Source organism: Hippocampus zosterae, chromosome 5, assembly GCF_025434085.1.
Source record: "Hippocampus zosterae strain Florida chromosome 5, ASM2543408v3, whole genome shotgun sequence".
Lineage (NCBI taxonomy): Eukaryota > Metazoa > Chordata > Actinopteri > Syngnathiformes > Syngnathidae > Hippocampus > Hippocampus zosterae.
The window spans coordinates 6,645,862-6,667,155 of record NC_067455.1 but is presented as its reverse complement, the minus strand read 5'-3'; the positions used below and the strand labels follow the sequence as shown (position 1 = coordinate 6,667,155).

General features: G+C 42.2%; 2 long non-coding RNA genes across 2 annotated transcripts; one reads left to right on the top strand and one right to left on the bottom strand.

Moving 5' to 3' along the window:
• The first annotated feature begins 2,530 nt into the window (after positions 1–2,530).
• LOC127601345 (uncharacterized) lies at positions 2,531–4,721 on the top strand. The gene is made up of 3 exons (XR_007962533.1): positions 2,531–3,820; positions 3,927–4,013; positions 4,616–4,721. It is a non-coding gene; the product is annotated as an uncharacterized LOC127601345 (long non-coding RNA).
• A 1,116-nt stretch (positions 4,722–5,837) lies between these two features.
• Positions 5,838–13,891, bottom strand: LOC127601347 (uncharacterized). Its single transcript, XR_007962535.1, has 2 exons — positions 13,649–13,891; positions 5,838–6,072 (listed from the first exon to the last, which is right to left on the bottom strand). It is a non-coding gene; the product is annotated as an uncharacterized LOC127601347 (long non-coding RNA).
• Positions 13,892–21,294: the final 7,403 nt, after the last annotated feature.

Sequence of the window (21,294 nt, the reverse complement as noted above, 5' to 3'; positions counted from 1 at the left end):
TTCCAAAGGTTGCGTTCGGAATAACTTGACGCCCCCACCCCCAATAACTATGTAGAATTTTTTCTCCTTATGTGTTAGTACCTTCTGTTAAATTCGTTTTCAGTTTGAGTTTAACTCTATTTCAAAGAAATTTTTCATATTGAAATGGACTGAAATGCCGGTGAACCATGTTTTCAATGAAGGTGAACTAAAATACAAGTACAAAAACAGAAGAATAAAAAGAAGCTTGCTTTCAGTGTATTGAAGACAGAATACTGCGATATTTGTGCGATGTATGCCTTTAAGGGGTGTGGCCTAATGAGTGATGAGCCTCTGACTCCCGCTCTCAGCTTCCGTTGACCACGTGCTTAATCTGCACCTTTGTGAGGTTCATATTTTGTATTTATCGGTGTTCGTCTGCTCCATGCGCCTTGCGAGTGCTTTCATTTTTTTGAATTTGTGTGGTCGACTTGTGCTACACGTGCCTTGCGCGGCTTTTCGTTCTGTGTGTGGTCCTGCTTGATAAACGGCTGAAAGTGCATTGGCGACTCCTTCCCATCGAGCACCATAACGAAGATCGGTCAAAATTATTTCATTTAAAGAACTGTAGTGAGGAGAAAACGAATTGTTTTGTTTTGTCATTTGATCTCATAGCTACCTGTGCAAACCAGTCTGCTGCAGTTTGAACTTTTGGTAATTTGAACCGTTGAGGATCGGCCCTCTGGCCCGCCTTGCGCATTGGTTGCTGGCGACAGACTCCCCCCCGCCTCCCCTTCTTTTTTTAAAAAAAGCCTTCGATTCCAGGAAGTGGGCTCTGGTGCAAGTTTATCTTTAACCGGATAACTCAGCTGCTCTTACTAAGAACTTTGATGCTTGAGCTCGGTGAGAGCCTGATTGTGGAGATAAAAAAAACGATAAATGTTGGCCTGCAAGGACGACAGCGAGAGAAAGAAAGAAAAAAGTCTGCTTGCACAAACCGACCACACCGTTTTTCAGCTGCACGCAGCAGTGAAATTGCACACTATGTTGACACAACAACTTGATGGAGTTGTTTCGTTTTTTGGGGGGGGGGGGGGGACGTTTCACACATGCATTCAGACAAACCTGTGTAAACAGGTTTAAAACAAAGTTAGGGTGGATTACATGTGCCCTATTTCAATTTCACTTTGCTAGTCCGCCTCCATTTAGAGAATGTGAAACGGGGAAAAAAAGTATTTTCATCGTAACGGGCAGTTTGATTCAGAACAAGGAAAGCCAGATTATAAAAGAAACATTTTTATTGTGCAGCGTTTGACAGATTGTGATGTCACTTGCTCAAGAGTGAGGAGTCGGATGGCAATGTTGTGTGCTCTCTTTGCGGCACGGCTTTCATGTGTGGTGGGGCAATGTGAAGGCTGCCCCGCAGGTGTGTGTGCCCAGTTTGAATGTCACGCTGGAGATGCTTCATGTTCAAATAAATGAATGAATAAAAAGAAAAAGTAAGAATAATGACTATGAGACACCAGTGAAGCAGTGCCGTCAACACTTTTGCCACGTTATTTCGTTTATTTGTTTGTCACTCGGAAGACTCACATGGAGGATCAGCAGGAACATGATTTAGTGGCGCTTGACGAACATACCATAGTCGCTTCAGAATTCCTGGAAGGCTTTTGGTTCTCACGATGCTGTCATGTCGTGAAGTTATCTAAAAAAAAATTCAAGAAAATATTTAGGTTGCCAGGTGTGGTTGAGTACAAAGAGGCTTACTCACAGGCTCTTAAAATAGAACATTGTATTTAAAGATGTCTCCTATGAGCGATGTCTGTCTTTTAAAAGGGAAGTCAACCTAAAAAAATCTTTACAATCATAAGTTTTGTGCGCCTCCACTTGTCTAAACACGGCTGGCTTCCTGATTAATATTCCCTTTGTGGAATATGAGTTAAGCAGTAAAGTCGATCTCAGGGGGCGGCCATTTTCTGCTCGCGCCTCAATCAATCATGGCTTAGCTTGGCCCCAAGTCAATCGAGGGGTGTATAGGGAAAAAAAGGTGCGTGTTATAAATTTGATACATTCTTTTTTTTATTGCACACCGGACCCTGGGCATCCTATCAGTGTCACTTTTACAAAAAAAAAGTATTTATAAAATAAAATAAAAAGGCAGGTCACCTTTTACCTAAAGTGGCGCGTGACACGCATCACCGGAAGTTGTTAGCAGTCAACAGTCTGAAATTGTAGCTTGCGATCAGAGCCGTTTAGCTATATCTTTATTATTATTATTATTATTCTCATTCAGAGTTGTGTTTCGTGTTCAATTCACCGAGGTCATCGGCAAAGAAAGGGAATCTGCCGGGAGAAGTATTTTAAAACGGTACACCTGAGCTATCCATCGTGAAAACGCTGCGAAAGTGCGTCTCCCATGCCTCCGCGTCAGGTCTCGAGACTCTCGACGAAGGTAGGCAGCGATGTCCTTTTCATAAACCCACAAACTCTTGAGACTACTTTATTTTTTCATGTTTCTTTCAACTTTCGTGTTTCACGTTTCTTTCAACTTAGGGGGCGTTATGGCATGCGTGTGTAAATGCGCGCGTGTGCGGTAAACAGGTTGAACGCGGAAGTCAGTTGATCAAAAAGTAGGTCTTCGGTCAAAAAAGCTCGGCCGCCCTGAAAATCGCGTCACATGAAGCAGGAAAAAACGCCTGTCTGACGACAGGGAACGCGCTTCGAATCTCTGTCACCGTTGTGGAAGTTCCTGCTGCGTGTTTACGTAAGATTGGAATGTTGAGCCTTTCCTGCAAACTGTTGCCGGGAACACTGTGTTCTGGAGAGGAAGAAAACAAGCGCCCTGACCTCACCATGGGTCAGGCGTGTTTGTTTACATCCACTGCGGAACCGCTCATCAGGGTAGCGTTTGCGCAAATAATTCCCAGGATATGACCAGCGGAAAGTGTCCTTCTCATTGCCATTCCAGAAAGAAGGAGACGCGTGAGAATCAAGTTTGCACACGAGCTGGGATAGCACCTTAATAAAACGAAGACGCTACGCGTTTCTGGCTTTTTCCTGCTCGGCTGGTTGGTTGAACATTCCGGCGGGCGGAAGAGAATGTTGAGAGATGACATGACACAAAGTTAATCATGGGCAAAGAATATGTTCATCTTCGTTTTGATCTGATGCACATCAATTATCTTAAAGAGAAGAAAGGCATAATAGAGCAATCGTTCCTGTTCGCTGCGCCTTCAGTAATTTAGGGGTGGGAAATAACAGATAACATATGATTTTAGTCACTACGTTTGAGATAGGCAGCAGGGTGCACAAATCTGGGGTTATCAGTCTGAAATTTGCAAGGAAGAATTTGAGAAGTTTGTCTATTCTTCCAGTAAGAAGAATATGCAAAGTCTGTTGGGGGTTTTTTTGTTGTTGTTTGTTTTTTCCGGGATAGTGCCGCTTCTTCCCATATTCCAAAAAATATGAATGTTAGGTGAACAGAAGCCTCTTGGTGTTGATACGAGTGTAAATGCTTGTTTATTTATATGTGCACTGACATTGACTGTTGGGCTACTCATTCGCATTCCTGCTTGTTTTCCATCTCGGCCCCGCTGGAACATCCTCGATTCAAATGATCAGATCATCAGTAAGATCTGCAGAAGCTGGATAATGTGTTGCTGCGGGGGCGTGGGGATGGTAACAGGCTGGGCGGTGCCGTTTGAGGAACTGGACTGAAGACCCGTGTAATGCACAAAACTCTGGTTGCGGTGGTTTTACTTTGCTGAAGTTTGTTAGTTTCATTCTTACGTGGCTTCCTTGTGAGCATCCGACTGCACTTGCGCAAGAACAAACAGCAACTTCAATAATAATTCGGATGAATGTGACTTTATTGCAGTGCTGGTATGGTGGGTATACTGCACTACTTTAACCCTTTCATGCGCCAATAATGACAAAGCTGTTTTGCCCTCGCCACGTCCCTGCTGCAGCTAAACGGACGGACAACTCCTTCAATGACCACACCCGTTGATGTTCCTTGGAAGTTATTCACCAGTGAGTCAAGAAGGTGTAAAACGGTAACAGACACACATAAAAGCACTTCCACGTAAAGTAAAACAATGTGCCACACTTGTATGACACATGACGGAACGCGTGACTACCCTCGGGTTGCTAACGTTGGCAAGCTAATCGCTGTACGTAAATAACTAAACAATTGGAACGTCCCTCAAATGTAAATTCACGGTGAACACACCCCACTAATTAATAATATGGCATAAATGACATAATGTACACTTACAGGCTGTGCTTGGCTTAGGACACAAAGTTGCAGTCAGTTTTTCGGAGCTTCCCCGCACAACGTGAAACAGGAAGTGTCTTACGCAACAATATCCGGTGTGCCCTTTACAATAACAAATTGGCTTTACAAAATAAAGCAGCTCTGTAACTATAGAAACAGAAAATGTTCCATGACTCTCCAGGAACCAGAATATAACCCGTAACCTGATAACATGATAAGCTGTCCACTGGAGTGACCGCTGTCCCTGAAAGAGTTTTTGTTGGTTTAAATCCAAATCTCTGGCAAGAAATAACTTTTTGGGGTTTTTTCTGTGAGGACGTGATTTCTAAAAGTGGACATTTTCAACATGCCTCTGTTTGCACTCGTGAACAACCCCGCAAGTTTGCACCGACCGGCTTCCCGAGGTCCACCTCAGCCTTCGTGGGCGCCACCTGGCAAACGCGGTCGCCAACGTCCGGATGCAGAAAAAGGGAAGCGGCGATAACAAGCACAACGTCTTTCTAAAGTCATATTGCCACCAAGTCAGCTTCAGTGTTTGGGATGCAAATTAGAAAATTGGGTCACAAAATGTTAAAAAGAATGTGGGGCAGGGACTTCGAACACATTAATTTTAATGAGCTAATTGGAGTGTAAATAGACTGCATGTGGTTTTTGCTTAATAGTTTTCAGGGAACGTGTACACACTTAGACTTTATGACTACTCTTTCGTTCTGTCGCTCACTCACCCGTTTGGACTGTTTTCCCCGCCCCTTTTTTCTGTTGTCATTTGCCCGAGTCAAATAGAATATTCATGACCAACTATTGGTTAAATAAAAAAAATGTATTTGACAACTGAGTTTCACAATATATCTAATGGCTTAATTAGCCTAATTTTTTTAACTCTATATTTTTAAAAATATTTTCTTTTCAAATGTACAACTAACTGGGTGTGCAGTGTAAAAGGCTAACTGGCTCCCCCAACACTGGCGCCCTGTACAGGAAAAAAACAGCAACTTCCCCAGAAGACGTGGCTTTCCTTCACATCTGCAAAAAATACTGCTGATGTTGTTCTGCAAGTGTGGTGACCAGTGCTCTCGTGTATTTTTGCTGAAGGAGTCGGGGGGGGGGGGGGGGCGGTGCAGCATTAAGAATAGGGGACACACAGAGTTGGATAGCCTGACGTGCAGCAGCAGATGGCTGCTGAACGAGCTTTTGTCCGTAATGGACTACGGCTCGAGGGAGATGCTAATATTATTCCCTCAACTTTGTAGTGTCATGGACATTTTGCGCACTGATCACTGACGACTTTCAGAGCACGCTGGAGTCATGAGTTTGATTTCTAAAAAGGCTTGTATGAATAATACATAATTTTTTTCCAGCCTTATCACGAAGAGCTTCAGATGCAATGTTTAATGTTTACAAATGTGTTTTTTTTTTTTTTTTACTATGCACACGACAATAAACGTTTGAAATCTCGAATCGAAATGATGCACTTTATTGCAACATTGACATGGGAATTAAAGAACACAGCAAATTCTGTGAGGAAATGGCTTACCAATGGAGAAACAAAACTAACCCAAAAAAAACCCAAATTTGTTTTGGTTTGTGAAGACGAGCATGGGAATTTATTTATTTTTTTTGTGCAACGGAATTTTTTCTGAAACAAAAACCCGAGCCCGCCGCAGACTCCCGCTGAGGATGTGGTCGTCGCCCAAAAACAGGTGACCCACTTCTTGTGCGGTCACCCAGAGGAAGTATGTTGCGTTGACGCCATGACAACGACGGCGGCGGTAGGGCAGGCCTCGTTCTTTCTGGGTCCGCTTGTCCCGTCGTCGTGGTGGCTGTGAATTGACCTGCGACTATAAAAAGTGCATTTGTCCTGATTGCAATACTTAGCAACAATGTTATTCAAGAAAGTGTCCTTCAATTTTAATTCCCGCTAACTAGCCAACGATGTGAGGGTCAAAGACTCTTTGATGTAAATTGTGGGAATTAATTTCCTAATTAATTTTCCTAAGTAGAGGTACCACTGTAATTATAGAGCGCAATGTTCATCTGATCCATCCATCCATTACACCTTTTGAGATATTTTCTTTTTTCCCTAGAGGAAGCACTTATTAGCATTTTATCTGTTTAAAACCAAATTGATTCATATCATTCAAGATTTTATTTGAAAGCCATGTCAACCAGCCCTGCGCCGAGGCCAGCTTGTGTCACTCATCATCGGTTTTATGAAGAAGCTCAGCCTGGCACGGCTCAGCCTCGTGGAGTCATGCATCTTTACCTCACATGTTTGTTTTCTATCGGCCGAGCAGCTGATGAGTGTTGTTGCGCCATCTGATGACTTCTGGAAGTTCAAGAGATGAACTCACCTCCGAGTGGCTAATTATAGTGACTAACCACCCCCCCCCCCCCCCCCGCCCCCGCTTCCCGGTTGTGAAGCTGTGCTCAGCACTTGCTCAGCACAAATGAACACACGAACCGTATAAATGTCCTTCTGCTTCGCATTTAACTCAAAACAGCAACTCCAAAAGAAGACCAAAAAATGTGTCATGTTTGCAACATTTATTTCCTTTATTTATTTATTTATTTTGCAAATAACAGGATGGCTTCCCGTAAAAGAAAATCTAGGAAAAGGTGGATTTGCAAATAGCAAAGTACGGATAGGCTCGAAGGTAATCCTGCCAACTCAGGCTAATCCTTGCAAACACTCGAGTTCTGCTTTTTAAAATCCGAATCGCCTTTATTCGCCAAGTATGTTAAGAGCACCGAGGCGATTTATCACCGGTGTTTCGTGCCACTCCAGTACAGCAAACATGTCACTATAATAAAATATATATCGACGGCAAATCCACATAGGTACACGTTAGTGCTTTAGCCAACCTAGCTGCTAAATCAGTGGCTGAGCGCCTTGGGGTGAGGGCGGAATCATGTTAAATAACTCTTTTGTGATGTCACATTGGGCTAGAAATGTAGACGAGCTTTTTCAGAAATAGACAACTAAAGATTGCCTTGTTTGTTTAACGCAGTGGTTCTCAATTATTGTTTGTCATGCCCCCCCCCCAGGAAGAGAAAAACACTCGCCCACCCACCCCCGCACAACTACAAATCATATCATTTGTCTCTTAAATAGTTATATGTACACCTTTGCAAAACACTGTATCCTTATTAACGTATAAGAGAATAAAAAAGAAAGACATATGGACCAACTTGCAACAAAGAATAGCTTTAGTAACTGTAACAGAAACAAAGTGCATCTTAAATTCAAAAATAAAATTAAATCCTTAATTTAATTATTAATATTTTTTTGACTGACCATGTCAAACCATACAATACTGAAAAATAATATTACCGGTACATTTAATCAGTAACTTAGTAACTTATAATGCATTCAAACTAATCACCAACATTATATCAGGAGCACAATATTAAAAAAAAAAACGTTAACCAGCAAAACAAAAATATTTAAAATAATTTGTGCAGATTTTTTAAAAATCAAAGATGATGTATGGATTAATGGCTACCAGTAGCAGTCACAAAGCGGGATGATTGATGGCAATATTCGGCACGTTTTCGCTGAAAAAAACTCAAGCGGCTTATAAGCATGATTGGAGTCTTTAAGTGACACCTTAATTTATTTGGCTTGATGCTGTCCGCTGCCAACATTTTTAGACACGGTACTTGGAGACCGGTCTTTCCTCGTCTCCCACCGTAGTCTCAGTGAAGCCAAGCGCTACATACGCTTCATAATTTTTCCTCATTTTAGCTTTCGGGAGACTTTCGTTTGTCTTTTATCTCATACGCTGTGCTGTGTGCAAAGTGCAAAGACTGCTCCCTCCGCACACTCTGCCAATGAGAGCGCCACTGCCCCCTAATGTAGTGGAGGTGCAATTGCACTTTATTATAGGACAATAAAAAAAAAATCGAAATAAAAAAGCATGTTCCCCGAGGTCAAACGCGCCACAGGCCCCCCCTGGGAGTGGGTGGGGGATGCAGTATTTGAGAAACACTGGTTTAACATCGGGCGGCCCGGTAGTCCAGTGGTTAGCACGTCGGCTTCACAGTGCAGAGGTACCGGGTTCGATTCCAGCTCCGGCCTCCCTGTGTGGAGTTTGCATGTTCTCCCCGGGCCTGCGTGGGTTTTCTCCGGGTGCTCCGGTTTCCTCCCACATTCCAAAAACATGCGTGGCAGGCTGATTGAACACTCTAAATTGTCCCTAGGTGTGAGTGTGAGCGTGGATGGTTGTTCGTCTCTGTGTGCCCTGTGATTGGCTGGCAACCGATTCAGGGTGTCCCCCGCCTACTGCCCGAAGACAGCTGGGATAGGCTCCAGCACCCCCCGCGACCCTAGTGAGGATCAAGCGCCTCGGAAGATGAATGAATGAATGAATGGTTTAACATCACACATGATTAATGGGCAGGCACTCCAGACACACAAACCTGTAAACAAGACACAGTAAAGTACGCTTTACTTCATTTGTGCCATTTTAACATCTTACATGTGTGTACACTCGGGTAAACGGTAAAAACGCAACAGGCATTCAGCGTATTCGTGCTGCGGGTGTTTTAGTCTGTGTTTGGCTGAATCCTTCACAGCTTTTTACACACGTGCCGACAATCAGAAGCTTTGCCATTGTTTTGTCTCGGCGTGAATTTGGGTCAGGTCTTTCATCTTCCCCCGTGGTTGACGACAACAACCACTGTGACGATGATGATAATGATGGTGAAGATCTTGGAGGTAAGGGGGGTGGGGGATTACACCGCAGACGATATAAAAAAGGACACAAAGGAGTGTAACTGCGTAGCCAAAGTGTTGATCCTGCTGTTTTTACTTTGGCGTTTTCCCAGACACAAAGAAAAGGTTACAGAAAACAACAGATAATCCAGTAAAAAAAAAAAAGCCAGATCAGGAGTGTTTTATCGATGCACTAATCTGCCCCTAAAGTATCTTAATCCCGCTGTATTCCGACTTTAATCAAAATTCCTTAAAACCAATGAGGTTTAGCGCTTTAAAGGCCATAAACAGCTCCATGTCTGTCTATCACTTCTCCTTGACAACACTTTAAAAGACTCTAAATCAAACTAAATGTAATAAGAGCTCTGTCTCTTTTTTTTTTGTAAATAAAAAAAAAATACAGATTTCCCCATTTGGTCCGTTTGGTCAACTCTTTCTTTCTTTTCACTGGTGAGCGTAGAGACACGGCGGCGGCGAGTTATGATTCACAGTCGGGGTTGACAGCACATCACATGTGCGTCATAACTTTCCAGCACCGTAGCAGTTAATTAGTGGGGCGCTCATTCCTCGTTAGCGACTCTAATTAGATTCAGAATGACGCTTGTGTCGCCATCGTAAATTGCCTTTGCTGAGTCTTTCATTCTCCCTTGAGTGCAACGGTCGTAAAAGGTTGTTGTGTCGTTGGACTTTGAAAGCCGAACAAGGCACAGCAAAGTTGAAGCGATGAAGCCGAATTTGAAACATGTGAAAACCCCAAAAAGCCCGAACAAAATAATGCCCCGTAAATTCTGTCCGTCATAAAATGTTTCAACAAATGTGATGTTTGCAGACTGAACTGGAAATTGGACCTACTGGTGCAGCATAAAAAAAAGTCTTGGAATTTCCACCGTTAATTTTCCCTGGAGGTGTATTTGACATTTGGATATGCTCCTGCTAACCGCCACCACGCCGTGCACGCCAACAACCTTTAGCCTCTATGTAATAGGGAAATGAGATCCTTATCAAGACCGTAAATCTTATTAATGAGAGGTGTGTGGCCATTCTTAGTTACAACTGTGTGGGCGACCTATCGCGTTATTCACGCCATGTTTTTTTCTTCCCCCTCTTTACGTTCCTCTTCAATAAGCGCTCACGTTTCTGACATTTAGCCAGCAGCCGGTTTTGTTTTGTCTCTTGTCCTGAGCACTTCCGATGGCATCTGTTTGCTCAGGACGGCGCCAGCAGGTGTTCCGCGTCGTGCGCCTGCGTCTGTTTGCTAACCTTACACCAGCTGCTTCTTCTCTTCACTGCCTTTAGCACACCTATGAATTCATGTGACTAGGACCAATCAGGCCACCACCTACTGTCGTGCATGTTCATCGTATATTCGTTCGACGAGAGAAGTTGGGGTACCGCCTGGACTCGATGCTGGTCGGCGTCAGTACATTTATAGACAACAGGGATTGACATTCACATTGGCGCCCGTTAATGGTTGCGGGTGATTTAGAGCCTATCCCTTTGGCTAGAGAAGTTGGTTACACCCTTTACTGATTGCCACCCAACATATCGACAAGTATTCAAGTGCAATTACAAGACAACGTTCACGTTCTTAGCCTGAACAAAGTTCAGCCTTTTTCTGCAGCGCTTGCCCTCATTCAGGTTACGGACAAAACTACCCCAGTTGACTTTTGGCAACAGAATCTGAGTCCACGCTGGGAATATTAGCCAGCCAATCAGACAACAAGGAGACAAACGGCGTGCGTTCCTTCGAAGGGGTGACGCTCTCGTGACAGGTCTCAAGGATGTGCACGCATGTGCCAGAACCTAAGGACTGTAAAACAGACATGCTAAAACCACGAGGGCGCTGCGCTGCCCTCACGCGAGTCATTTAGGGAATCATGTGTGGTGAACTATTTTTGTGGGGCCCGACCGATAAGGATTTTTTTTTAAGCCTATTCTGATATTTAGTGGAAGATAATTCCAATAACAGGTTCATCGACAGATTAATTTAAAAAAGCATTTCATAAATAAATATCACTTCTCTTTTGATCCCTTGATGCTAATAACCATAATGATATAAATTACCGGCAGAACATTTGACTATTTTACATTACTTTGTTCTTTGGGCTGATTTTTTTTTCCATGTGGGGTGAATGTCATTGGCTTAAGATTGTGTTATGATTTGTTAATGTTTAAAAGCAAAAAAATAAAATAATAATAAAAATCACCTGTTTTTAAAAGCCCTAATATTGGCGATTAAATGAGCCAGCCACATCATCGGTTGTGCACTACTATGTAGTACTGTCAATATTATGCTTATTAGCATATACCATCCACGAATTATGAGCTCTCATTGTATGACTCTAACTGTAATATAAAACGGCTGCATTTATTAATTGCTATATGCAAATCTTATTCATCCCAATTTTTTTTTTGTTTTACATGGCATCTATTTCTTTTTGTTACTTTTGTTTGTTGTTTGCATAGAGAAAAATACAAGTTAATATGTTAGTCATACACAGGATTAATCAAGTATGTCTTTATCTTTGTATAATCAGATAACGACATACAGAGTTTGGACTTTGTGTTGGCATTTAATTCACACCTGAGCAGTTGAAAGAACCACAAGTATGAGTATTTATTTTTAAAAGAAGTGATACGGCGTGGGACTGTTTTCCAATATGCTGTTCATGTCGATGATAAATGGTCGTCGTTGGGGGTTTACCACACACATTTTCCGTGGCCTAAAAGACCCTTTGTGTGCGTGTATGTATATACTGTACAGTAAAAAATTGTTTAAAAAAATTAGAACAAAGTTTCTTTATTCCCAAGACCTAAGCATTTGACTCGGCATGACTCAGATTTGTTCTTGGTTTTGCTCTTCTGTGCTTTCTACCGTCTTTGTTACTGATTTGTTGCTTTACTGTTGTATATGTTAGTTGCTCCATGTACAGCACTTTGTGCGCAGCGATGGGTGTTTGAAAGTGCTTGAGAAATACAGTTGAGTTGAGGAAGTATCGGGTTAAACTAAAACTTGCTCATGACAGTTGTTACAGATGTTTCCTGAAATCTTTGTCCAACTGGTAATGGTTTTCTGTCATAGGAACCTTTTTATCATCATTTTATTATTATTGCCGGCAACAATACCATAACCTGTCAAATATAATATAATACCATAACCGATATCAGCTTACCTATAAAAAGCGGATAGCTTATCACCTGTTCAAAGCCGCCCAAAAGTCATCTTCGTGCAAACCTACTTTTTAAAGTATTTCTTAAGGCCATTTAAGGGCATTGCGGTTGCTTCGTCAAGCATGTAAACTTGCATATGTCCCGTTTGCAGCTTTATAGCGCTAATCATGTGACTGAGGAGCGTCTTACCTTCTTAGTTTCTCATTTCAATCCTCCAAGAGACTTTATAAGATGTTAGCTTCTCTCTTTAGTGCTCTGAGAGACATGTTAGCATGTTAGCGCCTCTTTTAGTAGCTTAGGAAACATTTTAGCTTATTCGCGTTTCCTTTTAGCGTTCTGACAGACATTTCGGCACTTTAGCTTTTAGCTTGTTTTTTAGTGCTCTTAAAAATTTTATACTGTCATTTTGGAGCACCGGTATCAGCTTACAGATAGAATGCAGATAGCTTATCAGGACCCGTGAGGACAAACCTTTTGACGCAACAAGAACCTGCATGAAGCTGCAGATGGTTGACTATGTGCAAGCAGAACGAACCCCACTTTTTCATGCCCTTATTTTTAGATTTAACACCATCCGGTGTTGTTTAGATGGTTTCACAGGTGACGACATCGGCAGAATTCGGTCTGTCCTTTTTTTTTTCGTTTCGTTTGAACTTGAGCCGCGTGAGAAACTCTCCTGCGTGCCAGAGGCGGCGATAACGATCCGGTGTAGAAACAAGCCATCGGTAATGGAAGCTCTACGCTTCAACTGTGTTACGTTCATTCAAGGGGAAAGGTGATAAGCGTGAGACATACGAGTGGAGGAACAGGTGTATCGGTGTGCCATTGTTGACATTGGTGATACCAACCAGTGCCAGCGAGGAAAAGTCCATTGCGTTTAAGGGCGCCACGGTTGCGTCCTCAAGCATGTAAACTGGCAAACTTCCTGCTTTGCAGCGCTAATGATGTGACTGAGAGGCGTGTTACCTGATTAGTTTCTCATTTTAACCCTTCATGACAATTGATAACATGTTAGCTTCTCCTTTTAGTGCGCTGAGAGACATTTTAGCCAGTTAGCTTCTCCCTTTTTTAGTTTAGGAAACATTTTAGCTTGTTCCTTTTAGCATTCCGACAGACATTTCAGCACATTAGTTTGGTTGTTTTAACTTTTAGCTTGTTTTTTTTTTTTTTAGTGCGCTGAGCGAGCTATGTGAGCGTATGAGACACATTAGAATGTTAACTTGTCCTTTTAGCATTTTAAGAGACATTTTCGGACACGCTGACAGACATCTTAATTGATTTACCTATTTTGACAAAGTAATGAATAAAAAGTACAAATGTCTGTTTTCAAATGAAGCAATTAAAAGTAAAACATTATCCTAAAACTAAATCCGTTAGTACAGATAACCTGGAAAAGTCTTATTGAAAGTGCAGTAACAAATTTGGTCGTAGAGGATTTTGTTACAGCCCATATAATTTAAATTGGTTGACAATGAAAAAAATATCGCAGCCCATGGCTGGTTGTGATTGTTTACGCAAACTCAAGTCACCTTTTGTAACATAAATGCTGGTGTGGGTGTCTGTGAAGTCCGTTGAGGCTCCGATGCCGGCGATGCGGGAGGCAACTTCTTCCCCGACCGTCGCTTTGTCCCCGACTTGCACATAAAAGTGCCCAACAACTTCACCAGACGTGTTTGTACCGACTGATCCGTGTAAGGAAAAACAAGAGCTTAGCGTAAAGGAATGCGGAGAACCTTTTGAGTGGAGCCTCACTACAGTCGAGTCTTTTACTATGCACGTCAATGAGCACACTCACTCGCATACTCTCGCTTATGCACAACCCGGCAAGTTGCTTTTTGGCAAATCACACTGCCTGAAAAAAGACTTGAGGATTTGTCAGTCTTTTTCAAATGTGGAGGTGCTACTCTAAAGCTAAATTTAAACAAATACATTGTGTATCTCAAACAACCAAAATCCACTTAGCTCGATGCTAACAAACAATGGAAAACGTCATAGAGGAGCTCCCAATTAATATATTTGTGGTGCACTTGTCTCTAACCATGCCTCATTACTTGCTGCCTTTAAAGACTCTGCCACGCCGACAACTGGCCTTTGGATTATTACAGCCTCGCTCATGACTCTAGTCTCCAAGTGCCAGAATTTTCTAGACGTTCGTAGTTTTTGCTTCATAGCTTCTTGCCACTCTTCTTGTCAACGTATTTTCTTGTATTTCCTCGGTTAAAGTATTCTCATGCATTGGATTTACTTGTTTGACAAGCTATTTATATTTGTGAAATTTTTGACGCGCATACAAATGAGAACATTTCCTGGTGCGCGTGAAGACGAATAGACAAAACATCTTGACCCTGTACTGAGTTTACTGCATCTCATGCCAGCGTGTCAATAAAGCTTTTATGTACCTGCTGGGACATATGACAGCTGTATTTTCTTTACAACTTCAGAGTTCTGTTTTCAGGTGACATCATTTATCTTGCTTGAGTATTTCGAAACAACCGTAAAAGACAACATTTAAAAAACCCACAAACATTTTTGTGTGCCTTTGGTGGTCAGGAATCCGGAACATTCAGGAATCCGGAACAGGATTTCAGGAATTGTACCATACTACAATTTTGCAAAATCTTGTTTGTCCTGTTGTCATACGTTGGTATGAGGTGTGGCATGCTCGAAATGTTCCGAATGCTTCCTTTTAATGAGACAATAGTGCAGTCAAAATGAAAGTCAAAGAACAGGCATGTCATAAATATTTGAAGGCGCAAAATGGTGGGGTAGTGGTTAGCACATCCGTCTCAGAGTTTGGAACTAGGCAAGCTTCAGCTCAACCCCAAAGGCAACCGTAAATTTTCGATAAGTGTGAATGGGGTGTGAATGTTATTATTATTATTTTTTGTCAATATTGTGCCCTGGCAGACCACTCCAGCATATACCTCAAATCGCTCCCCCTAAAAGCAAACTGGGATAGACAGCACCAGCTTGATTTAGACACACAGAGTATGGAAATGAGTTCAAAGGTTGCATCCGTTTATTGTGCTTATTATTTTTTTTTTTTTTGCCCACATTCCTGCTGACCATCGTGTCTTGTGACAACTTGTCAACTTGACAGTTTCACAACCAGCATGACTTTGGATGACTGGATTTCTTTTCCAAGGTGTCAAAAGTGTGATGAAAGTGATGATTCACGCAAAGGCGATGCAATAAAAATGTAAGTTATCCCATAGTCATGAGAACTTTGACTCTCCTTCCCACGAATGCACAGACGCCTACGCACACGGGGTGGAAAACCTCATGGCTGTTTGCTGTAAGTTTGAAGCAGCGCTCTGAGAGGCGTTGTAGTTTTTTAACTTTTTAACATTTTATCCTGTTAGCATATGTTTTTGATTTTTTTTCAAGTTAATTTCACAGACACATACGGTAATCCAGTGGTTAGCACGTCGGCTTCACAGTGCAGAGGTACCGGGTTCGATTCCAGCTCCGGCCTCCCTGTGTGGAGTTTGCATGTTCTCCCCGGGCCTGCGTGGGTTTTCTCCGGGTGCTTCGGTTTCCTCCCGCATTCCAAAAACATGCGTGGCAGGCTGATTGAACACTCTAAATCAGTGGTCACCAACATGGTGCCCGCGGGCACCAGGTAGCCCGTGAAGACCACTTGAGTAGCCCGCCAGTGCCTGGACATTGTGATTTGCTAGTAGAAATTATGATTTAAAAATGCAAACATTGGCAGTACTGTGAGACATTTCGAGACACGATCAAAGTCTGACAATTTAAATCATCAAGTATTAAAAATAACACATCCTCATATTATTGAAGGTATTTTGGACAAATATGTTATTTCAGACGTGTATCAATTTGGTAGCCCTTCACACAATCGGTACACATGAAGTTGCTCTCACCCTCAAAAATGTTGGTGACACCTGCTCTAAATTGTCCCTAGGTGTGAGTGTGAGCGTGGATGGTTGTTCGTCTCTGTGTGCCCTGTGATTGGCTGGCAACCGATTCAGGGTGTCCCCCGCCTACTGCCCGAAGACAGCTGGGATAGGCTCCACCACCCCCCGCGACCCTAGTGAGGATCAAGCGGCTCGGAAGATGAATGAATGAATGAATGAACATACGTTAGCACTTCAGAGTGATCATTTTAGCTTTTTCTTTTTTAGCATTTTGAGAGCGATTTTAGCATATTAGCTTCTAATTTTAGCATGCTGAGAAACAGCTCAGTATATCAGCTTCTGCTTTTTGCACATCAGTTTCATCCTTTTAGTGTGACGGTGTCTCCTTTTGCGGCTTTAGTTGGGTCATTTTAGCTTGTTAGCTTCTTTTAACACTGAGAGACGTTTTAGCACTTCACTAGCTTGTAACCATCTCCTTTGTGTGCTCTCAGAGGCACAATTTTAGTCATTTTAGCTTGTCAGCTTCATTTTATAATGTCAGTTTCTCCTTTTAGCACTGAGGGTGACATGTTCGCTTTTCCTTGAAGCGCTCTGGGAGACATTAGTGTGTTCGCTTCTCCTTTTAGCGCGCAGCATGGTCATTTTGGCTTGCCAGCTTCTGCTTTTGCAGCTTGTTTGAGTGTCACATTTGCCTAGCAGCACTCATGTGAATGAATGCTCAACTCCCTTTTTCTGTTTGTTTTTGTTTTATTTTGAATCAACTGAAGCTTAAAGTTGTGTTTTGTTTTATTGCCTGCTGCTATTGTCGACTGCTTCATGCTCGTGTGACACTCGCTCCAGCACATTTGAAAATGTATTCTGATGTCTGTGCGCTACTCTGAGCGTGGGCGTGTTTGTAAAGACAAAGTTCGCGCCGCTCCCATTAATTTCGTGGGATTACATCGTGTCTTCAGTCGGAGCGCCTGTGTGAACTAGCACTACATGTTTGGTGCAGCAACGCTCAGACTTTCTGAATTGTCGAGGTGAATCAGTGCATGCTCGAAGCGTATTTCCAAACGCGCCCTTAGAAAGTGGACATTTTGACTGCGACGTGCATGAGATGGCTTGCCTATGCCAGGGCCTGCACCTGCACGTCGGGCCATGAACTGGGCCATGGCTTCAGCCTCCTTGTCCTCAGCAAACAACGGATCATATGCTGCACATTTGGGTCGAACAAATCATTGCTTTAACTGCACTAACAACTACAAAACAATCTCCCTAACAATGACGCAACAATTTCATCAACGACACGACTACTGCACATTAACAGCTGTTCAACGACCGCACAACAAATACAGCATATAAATGACCACATTTCAACTACATCAGCATCAACACAACAAACCATACGAACATTAACATGCCGGTTGCAAGCTAAATCCTTGATTGCAAGCCTCGACCTGCTACTTGCTTTGCTTTTGTTTTGATTTCAATCCAGTGTGTTTGTGTGCGTGTCTTTGTTGTTCATGTGCATGCTTGTGTGTGTGCTTGGGTGAGTGTGGGAATGTGCATGCGTGTGTGTGTACATAGGTGTGTGTTGTTTGGTGTGCAAAAGTGTCCATGCATGCGAGTATGTTCACGTCTACATTTGCATATTGTTGTGTCTGTGTGTGTGTGTGTGTGTGTGTGTGTGTTGTTGTATGTTCATGTTACTGTAGCGTAAATGTGGTGTCCATGTGTATTTTCTGGGATGTGTGTTGCATTTGTGTGCCTGTTTTTTTTTTTCAAGTGTTCATCTGCGTGTCCTGTTTATGGTGTGTGTGTGTGTGTGTGTGTGTGCGAATGAAGTCATTTTCGTGTTCCCACGAGCCTCACATAGCTGAGCTCAGTCCACACGACACAACTCTATAGAGTCATACTGCTCATGCTGGTGCACGCCACACACACACACACACACACACACACACACACACACACACACTCACGGTAATAATCACTGATGGAATTTTTAGCAGTACAAGTATGGTCATGCCAATTGATTGGTTGTTATGCAAGTCTTTTTGTTTTTAACATACTGGAATTTTCCCACCCACCTTTTCTTCTCATGACTTCACTTTTGATGTGTCGTCACTTTTGTCTTGGCTTTTGCATTGAAACTTATTTGACGTGAACGTGGGGTCTGATCTTTGTGATGTCACACATGTCAAAACGTGTCCGCACATTTACTGGCAACCTGTCTCCCGTTTGCGTCTATGTACCTTGACATTGTTTGGATAAATGTGAAGCGCGTTTGAAAGCGGAGTAGCACTTTGGAGCTCAGTGATGCGTGGAAATGAATAAGGCGGAAGTAGTGGCGATGAAGCGTGTCGATACTTAGGGGCGCGTGCCCACTTTCTAAAGTGGAGGAAAGTACCCGAGACTCCAAACTGTTGACCTTGATGGGCCAGAAAGCAGCTGAGACATTTTGAGTTTCACAGACTAAAATAAAAACATGTTGAATCATACAATCATGTTAGTAGCTGGAAAACGTGTTCATATCTTTATTAGCTAGTTAGTGAGTTAGTTATAAAAACCCAAGTATTGATGGCGTTAGTTATTTAGTTAGTCAACTAGATAGTTAGTTAGCTCTTTAGTTAGTTAGTATGCACATTTTGCTTATGCAGTGACTTGACACGAACACAAAATTTGCAAAGAAAGAGTGCTGCTTCGTGCTGCACTCCTGCGAACATATCCATCCATTTTCGGATCCGCTTTATCCTCACAAGGGTCGCGGGATGTGCTGGAGCCTATCCCGGCCGTCTTCAGGCAGTAGGCGGGGGACGCCCCAAACCGGTTACCAGCCAATCGCAGGGCACACAGAGACAAAGAACCATCTGCGCTCACGCTCTCATCTAGGGACAATTTGGACTGTTCACTTAGCCTGCCATGCATGTTTTTGGAATGTGGGAGGAAACCGGAGTACCCGGAGAATAACCACGCAGGCACGGGGAGAACATGCGATCTCCGCAAAGGAAGGCCGGAGCCGGGATCGAACCCACGACCTCTACGCTGTGAGGTCGACGCGCTAACCACCGGCCCAAAAGGCCGCCCCTGCGAACATATTTTGCACTTACTTATTTCTTCCTTCATTTTCATTTTTTTATTTCTTCTATCCCATAATTTATTCCATGAAGTGATTTAACTGAAGCTGGAAAAAAAAATGAACGACACGTTGATTTCTTGTCCGTATTCCTTGATTTATTCCTTGAGTTCTTTTCCTGAAATGTAAAAATATTTATCGAGCGTAAGCAGGATTTGACCAGGACTGTGTTTTAGGGGATCTAACTGACAGGAAGAAGTCTTGGATTTGATCATGAAGTCTGAGATTATTGAGGGATGAGAGAGTTCAAAAGAAGATGAGAGTTGACAAGGGGGCGGGGAAATCGGAGGAGGAGAGGGGTACAGAGGAATGTAAGGAAAAAAGAGCCGAGTCGTGGCGCACCCCTGCCATACCGCCGTGCCGACCGTGGAAAATTGGTCAGTCGCAGATGATTGACAGCACTCATTTTTTATTTATTTTTTTAAAACTTGTATGTCCAAGCTAAACACAGCAGTGGCTCTTATCAGACCACATGCCATGTCAATCAGTAACGTTTGCGCAAACATGTTGTGCTGACGCAGTGCTTAACTCGTTTCAACCCAGCAGGAAGAGTTTGCGAAAACGTTCAGAAAATGGAGACACGACAAAATTGTCGTCCCACTTCATCGGTTGGTTGCTTGTTGTATTGATTTAGCAAGTGCTAGGTTGTCGTGATTGTGTATATATATATATATATATATATATATATATATATATATATATATATATATAATTAAAAATATAGATATTTCTGAAGTCTTACATTTGTTTTGCGTTTGTTTGACATTGACATTTTCAACACTGTCATGCATCCATGAGTAGACCCAACGACAAGACAGTTGATTTTACTGATGGCAAACCAATTATTGAGCACTTTTATGTTATTTGGAATATTTTCCTATGATATTTTTGCCAAATTTGAGACTATTTTACACGTGGATATCGATTGTATTTATTGCTTGACCAGGATCAGCAGTTCAGAAAATGTATGTATGGATTCCATATTTCCAAATATTGTTGTTTTTCTTTTAAAAACTTATTTTTGCTGCTTATTCTTGAACGAAAAAACTTTTTACCCGAAGTTGACTTGACAGACTAAAGAAACATATTCTAGCTTTTTCTTTCCATTCATTCCTTGACTTTACTGGAACAAAAAAGGTTTTGGTTTCATGTGATCAAGCAAGTCTCTCTCCTCACACATACACACACACACACACAGTGTGAGTCGGTACGTAGGCGGTCATGCAGTTGGTTTTGTTCTTACACATGTCGGTATTTGCCGTGTACATTATTCTGTCGTTTTGGACATGTAAATGTATTCAGCGTTCCGGCTTGGCTTCCATTATGTTGTCCCTTTATCGCCACCGAGAACGCCTACAGTCAGCTCTGTTAGGTTTTTAGTTTCTTTTGTATTTTTTTTTTTCAACCACAGTGGTATGTGTGTCTGTGAGGAGGCGTTTGGATTGCCACTGGGGATTTTTTTTGGGGGGGGAGGATTTGCAGTGAAAGGGGGGTTCTTTTTTTCATGTGGCTTTTCATGCTTTCAGAAGAATTTAAGAACAACACTGGTCTTGTTTTTTTATTTTATTTTATTTTTTTACGTTTTAAGATCGCTTTGTTACCCACATGATCATTAGCTTCAGGCTAACTATTGACTCCTGTTCCAAAATGCATCACACAACACGTGACACTACATACGATTCATACCGGTGTGCTTAATTGAAACTTCAAAGTCAACTTAATTAGTCATATATTTTTTTTAATGTCAAAGACTAATTTACATACCGCACTTAGAAGGCAAGGCCACTTTATTTGTACCGCACACCTCATATACAAGGTAACTCAAATGTGCTTTGCATCATTAAAAATAACATTTAAAAGCATTTCGAAACAAAAGAGCCACAGCAAAGCAAGGCCGCTTTATTTATATCGAACGCTTCATACACAAGGTGACTAATTGTGCTGAAGACATTCAAAGGCTTACCAAAAAGAACAAAAGTAGTTTACTAATGTAAGTTGAGGGGTTCGTTGTTTTTCACTGGATGGCTCTTCTTTGCGAATGACAGATGGAGAGATGGAATCCTTTGATGCAGTTTATTTAAAAAGTAGAAAGAAAAAAGAAAAAAATAACGTCTGCACCTCCGAACGGATGAACGAGACTCCTCCTTCCCGGAAACACAAAACACTTTATTAAACGGAA